Source organism: Pteropus medius, unplaced genomic scaffold (genome assembly GCF_902729225.1).
Source record: "Pteropus medius unplaced genomic scaffold, Ma_sr-lr_union100, whole genome shotgun sequence".
NCBI lineage: Eukaryota > Metazoa > Chordata > Mammalia > Chiroptera > Pteropodidae > Pteropus > Pteropus medius.
In genome coordinates, this window is record NW_024344240.1 from 7,188,483 (window position 1) to 7,195,261 (window position 6,779).

Genomic DNA, 6,779 nt, shown 5'->3' on the forward strand with positions numbered 1-6,779 from the left:
TGAAAAAAAACTTATATATTAATATTTCTTGTGAATATAGATGAGAAAATTCTCAACAAAATATTGGTAAATACAAAAATGTATAAAAAGAATTATACATCATAACCAAGTTGGACTTTTCCAATTATGCAAAGCCAGGATATATTGGAAATCAATTAATATAATTCATCACAGCAACAGGCTAAAGAAAAACTCCACGATCATATCAAGAGATGCAGAAAAACACCCATTTGTGATAAAAATTCTCAGTAAACTAAGGATCGGGGGAACCATCTCAACTTGATAAAGAACATCAATATAAAACTTACAGCCAGCACCATATGTAATGATAAGAAATCTGAAGCTTTCCCACTAAAATTAGGTACAGAGAAGTATTTCTCTTCTCACTACTCCTTTTCAATATCTTATAGAAGTTCTGGTAATGCATTAAGACAAAAAAAAAAAAAAAGTAAAACAGTGAGGATGAATACAATGAGGATGAATAAATAAACTGTCTTTGTTCAAAGGTGACATGATCATTTGTGTAGAAAATCCAAAAGAATTAACAGAAAAAAACTTTTTGAAACTAATCAGTGATTAATACTACAGTCGTTGCATAAAAAGTTAATATACAAAAGTCAACTATTTTTTTATATGCCAATAATTAACAATTGGAATTTGAAATTAAAAACATATTATTATTTATATTAGCATGTGCCAAAATGAAATACTTAGATGTACTTCCAACAAAATATATATAAGATCTATATGAGGAAAACTACAAAAAAAAAAATTAAGTTGATGGAGAAATGTTCTATATTCATGAATGGGAAGACTCAATATTTTCAAATTTCAGTTCTTTCCATCTTGATATATAGATTTAACATAATCCTAATCATAATCCCAGCGAGTTATTTTGTGTATATTGACAATCTGATTCTAAAGTTTTTATGGAGAAACAAAAGACCCAGAACAGCTGACACAATATTGAAGGAGAAGAACAAAGTTGTAGGACTGAAATACACAACTTCAAGACTCACTGTAAAACTACTGTAATCAAGATAGTGTTCTATTGGTGAAAGAACAAATAGATCAATGGAAAAGAATTTAAAGCCCAGGAGTAGACCAATATACAGTCAAATAATCTTTGATAATGGAGCAAAGGTACTTTTTTTCAACAAATGGTACTGAAATAACTGGACATCCTCATGCAAAAAAACCTGAATCTAGACACACAACTTATACCCTTCCCCAAAATTAACTCACGATAGACCATAGACTTAAATGTAAAATGTGAAACTATAAAACTCCTAGAAGATAATGTAGAAGAAAATGTAGACGACCATGGGTATGGTAATGACTTTTTATATACAACAAGAAAGTCAAAATTCATGAAAGATATAATTGATAAGTTAGACTTCCTTAATTTTTTTTTAATTTTCTGCTTTGTGAAGGACAATGTCAAGAGAATAAGAAAAGCTATAGACCTAGATAAAATATTTATAAAATATACATCTGATAAAGGACTATCATCCAAATACACAAAGACACTTAAAACTCAACAATAAGAAAACAAACAATCTGATTTTAAAAATGAGCCAAAGACCTTAACAGACACTTCATCAAAGAATATATATGGATGGCAAGAAGTACATGAAAAAGTGTTTAGCATCATATGTCATTAAAGAATTGTAAATTAAAATAACAATGAGATGCCACTACCTATTAGGATAGCCAAAATCCAAAAACACTGAGAAACAGGAGCTGTTCCTAGTGAGAACGCGAACTGGTTTAGCCACTTGGGAAGACAATTTGGCAGTTTCTCAAAACAAAACACTCTTACCATACAATTTAGCATTTATATTCTTTGGTATTTACCTAAATCAATTGAAAACCTGTGTCTCCACAAAAGCCTGCACATGGATGTTTATAGATGCTTTGTTGATAATTGCCAAAACTTGGAAACAACTAAGATGTCAAGTAAGGTGAGTGGATAATTCACTGTGGTATATTCAGACGATTTCTCAGCTCTACAAAGAAATGAGCTACCAAACCATGAAAATATGGGAGGAAACTTAAATGTATATTATGAACCAAAAGAAACTAATCTGAAATGGCTACATACTATATAATTTTAACTATATGACATTCTGGCAAAGGCAAAACTACAGCAATATTAAAAAGGGCACTGATTGCTAGGAATTATGGGAGCGTGAGGAACAAATAGAGCACAGAAGACTTTTTGGACAGTGAAACTATACTACAATGGTGGATACATAGCAATATACATTTATCCAAACCCATAGAATGTGTAACAACAAGAGTGAACCTTAATGTAAACTATGGACTTTGGATGACAATTATATGTTATGTAGGTTCACTGATTGTAGCAAATGTACTACTGTGGTTCAGGATGTTGACACTGGAGGAGATAGTGCATGTGGAGGATAGGAAGCATGTGGGAACTCTCTGTACTTTAAGTTTTTTCTGTGAACCTAAAACTGTTCTAAAAAAGTAAAAATGATTAATTTTTAAGAATGCACAGATGCTTATATTAATGACAGAATGATTAACTAAATATTTGTGTATTTAGCCATGAAATGCAAGTTTTAAAAACATTTCTGTGCTTTCCAAATTTTCTTAAAATGAGGATATATTATTTTAACAATGAAAAAATTACATAAGAAAGCCCTTCCTAGCTTCAAGATGAGCCTCACATACCTGAAATAGTCACAGACCTTAGTTATTCTTTATCCTATCTTGTTAAATCTTCTTCATAGCACATATTATCAGAAATTATTTTAGAGTTCTGGTCAAGATGTCAGATTAGATAAATGCTCTGTTTGCCTCCTCCTGTTTAATGACCACATTAAAATTACAACAAAATTATAGAACAATCAACCTGGAGAACCATCTGAAGACTAGCTGAACAGAACTTCTTTAACTAAGCACAGAAGGAAGAGGCCACATTGAGACTGAAGAGTGGCAGAGACACAAAACAGGCTGGCTCCACATGCATATTTGGTGGTAGAGCATAGGAAGAAATAGCTGAGCAGCAGAGGTCCCCACCGCAGAGAAGCAAGGGGGCCCAGCTCCACACCAGGGCTCCACAGACCAGAGTTCCTGTGCTGGAAAGAGGCTGTGAAAATCAGCAGAGATTCTAATTGTCCGGGTGAGATGGAAGTCAGCTGGAAATCCAGTTGATCCCTTGAAGGGTACATACACAGAGTCACTCGCTCACAGGCAATCACCCTGGGTTCCAGCAGAGGGGCAGCAGCTCGAGAGGTGCCAGAGACATACAGAGAAAGATTGAGTTGTATGCCTTCAGGGTGAGACCTGGAGGGACAGCCTCCATTGTTCCTTGTCCTGTGCAGTCTATAGGTGGGCACCATCTTGCCTGTGTTGAGCCCTCCCCCGATATAGCCAAATCTGAATCTGGATTGTCCTGGTGAACTCTGCTTGCTCCTAGTGACTCCTGAGACCCTGCCCCACCCAACTCACACATTGCTAGAAGCATTTTGGTGGCTGGGCAACCAGCCTCACCCAGAGCTCTCAGCAACAATCAATGGGCCTCAACTCATGCACCATTGGAGTCAACTTTGGTGGCGGGAAACTAACCCCAACCCTAGCAGCAGTACTTTTAAAATAAATCTTGGTGGTCTGCAGGCACGAGGTGGGCAGCAGCTGGCCTCAGTGTGATCTGAGACTTTTGTGAGTGGCCACAGGCTCAGCACTGGCACCAAATTTGAATCTGTACTAACCTAGGAAACATAACTTGCCCAACCTTGGTGACTCCCTAGGACCTCACTTCACCCATCTCCTGTACTACCCGAGGCTCTTTCAGCTGCTGAGGCTTACAGTTAGCCAGCAGGCAGCCTCAGGCCTTGGGGTGCCCTGAGCCTTTTGCTGAGCTCTCCGAGGCCTGGTACTGGTGGCATCTGACCTTGGTTCACAATGTTGCCCCTCCCATGTTCCACCAGGTCCAGCACAAGCAGTGACCAACTAAGGATAGCCTTGTAACTTCTACCAGGTAGTGGCTGACCTTGGGAGCCCATCCTGAGAGGACCCAGAACTACCACACCTGGAGGCTGGATGAGAACAAAACAGAGCAACACCTTATTAGCTCCACAAGCAGCATACTCAAAGGGTGATCTTAACAGGCAGGAGAGCCTGCTAGGACAAATCTCACTCACTCCATGGGGTTAACCCCCACACAGCAGCTTATATACTGTGGGCATGGCCAATTCTTACAGCCTGTTAGCCTGAGAATCAATCCCACTCACTGATGTGTCAAAGCAATCGAGATTCAACTACAACAAGAGGACTCAACTACAACACAAAACCCATACAAAGGACACACCTGGAGCACCTAATGCAAGTGATCTCTGATACTGTACCACTGGGCCACACAGGGCACCTACTACATAAGACCACCTGACAAAGACTGAATTTTTTATATACTGATAATGAACTATCAGAAAGAGAAATTAAAGAAACAATTAAATTTACAATTGCATCTAAAAAATGACACATCAAACAAAAAAGCTTCTGCACAGCAAAAGAAACCAAAAAGGTAAAGAGAAAACCACCCAAATGGGAAAATATATTTGCAAGCAATGCCTCCAATAAGTCCTAATATCCAAAATATACAAAGAACTCAATAACAAACAACAACAACAATCCAATTAAAAAAATGGGCAGAGGACCTGAACAGAAACATCTCCCAAGAAGACATACAAATGGTCAACAAACATATGAAAGGATCCTCAACATCATTAGCTTTTAGGGATATGCAAATCAAAACTACAATAAGATACCATCTCACACTTGTCAGAATAGCTGTTATCAACAGGACAAGTAATAACAATTGTTAGAGAGGATCCATAGAAAAAGGTACCCTCATACACTGCTGGTGGGACTGCAAATTGGTATGGCCACTATGGAAAACATTATGCAAAATACTTAATTCTCAGAAAACTAAGAATGGACCTACCACATGATCCAGCAATCCCTCTACTGGGTTATTATCCCAAAGACTTGAAAACATATATCCAAAAAGATATTTGCATACCAATGGTCATAGCAGCACTATTCACAGTGGCCAGGACATGGAAGCAACCAAAGTGTCCTACTATAGATGACTCGATAAAGAATCTGTGATACATATACATGATGGAATATTACTCAGCCATAAGAATAGATGAAATACTACCATTTGCGACAACATAGATGGACCTTAAGATAATCATGTTAAGTGAAATAAGCCAGACAGAAAACGTTGAAAATCACATGATGTCACTTATATTTACCAGAGGGTAGGGGAGTAGTGGGGAGGGGGAAAGTAGATGGGGATATGTGGTGACAGAAAGAAAAGTAACTATGGGTGGTGAACACACAATGTAATATATATATATGCCTTACTAAATTGTACACCTGAAACTGGACTTCATTAATCAATGTCACCATAATCAATTATTTTAAAGAATAATACCTAGGAATAAATATAATGGAAGTAAAAAATCTGTACTCAGAAAATTCTAAGTCATTGAAGAAAGAAATTAAAGAAAGATACAAATATATTGAAGCATCTACTGTGTTCATTGATAGGAAGAATTAACATCACCAAAATGGCCAAAGCAATCTATAAAATCCCTATAAACATGCCAATGGCATATTTTACAGAACTAGAACAAATAATCCTAAAATATATATGGCACCATAAAAGATCCTGAATAGCCATAGCAAACTTGAGAAAGAATAACAAAATTTGAACTATTGTGCTACTTGATATCAGACTTACTAGAAGGCCATAGTAATCAAAACAGCATGATATTGGCATAAAAACAGACACATAGGTCAATGAGACAGAATAGAGAGTCCAGAAATAAACCCGTACCTACGTGGTCATTTAATTTATGACAAAGAAGTCAAAAATATACAATGGGGCGAAGGCCATCATCTATTCACTAAATGTTTTGGGGAAAACTGGAAAGATACATGAAAAAAATGAAACTGGACCACCTTCTTACACAATACACAAGAATAAACTCAAAATGGATTAAAGACTTAAATGTGAAACTCGAAACCATAATATTCCTAGAAGAAACCATAGGCAGTAAACTCTCTGACATTGCTCTTAGCAATATTTTTTCTGATACGTTTCCTCAGGCAAACAAACAAACAAAAGTATAACAAACAAATGGGCCTACATTAAACTAAAATGTTGTTACCCAGAAAAGGACACCATCAACAAAACAAAAAGACAGTCCACTGAATGGAAGAAGATATTTGCCTAAAATACATCTGATAAAAGGTTACTATCCAAAATTTATACAAAATGCATACACCACAACACACACACACAACAACAATCTGATTTAAAAAAAGGCAGAGGACCTGAATAGGCATTACTTCAAAGAGGACTTACAAGGGTAAAAAAATGGAGTAGATGATAGAGGTTCTGTTCATCCCTCTGGCAACCAAATAAAAATTGTGACGGAAACAGGGAGCAGCAGCAAGAAAAAAATCACCTGGGATCCTGATGAACAAGCCATACAAGTAGAGAGAAATCCAAGAAATCACCCTGCAATAGCAGAAGGTAGGATGGGGAGAGGATGTGGGGCTGCCCCATCTAGAGCGGCTGAGTGAGACGGAGACTGTGGTAGAGGCAGTGGCAGATGCCTCTTAAATGGGCCGTGAGTGGATTTTTACAGTGACGAATCTGCTCGCTCTGAGAACTAGTGACGATTTAGCTGCGCGCAGGGGGCACCAGGGACTTACAGGGAGACACTGTCGGACTG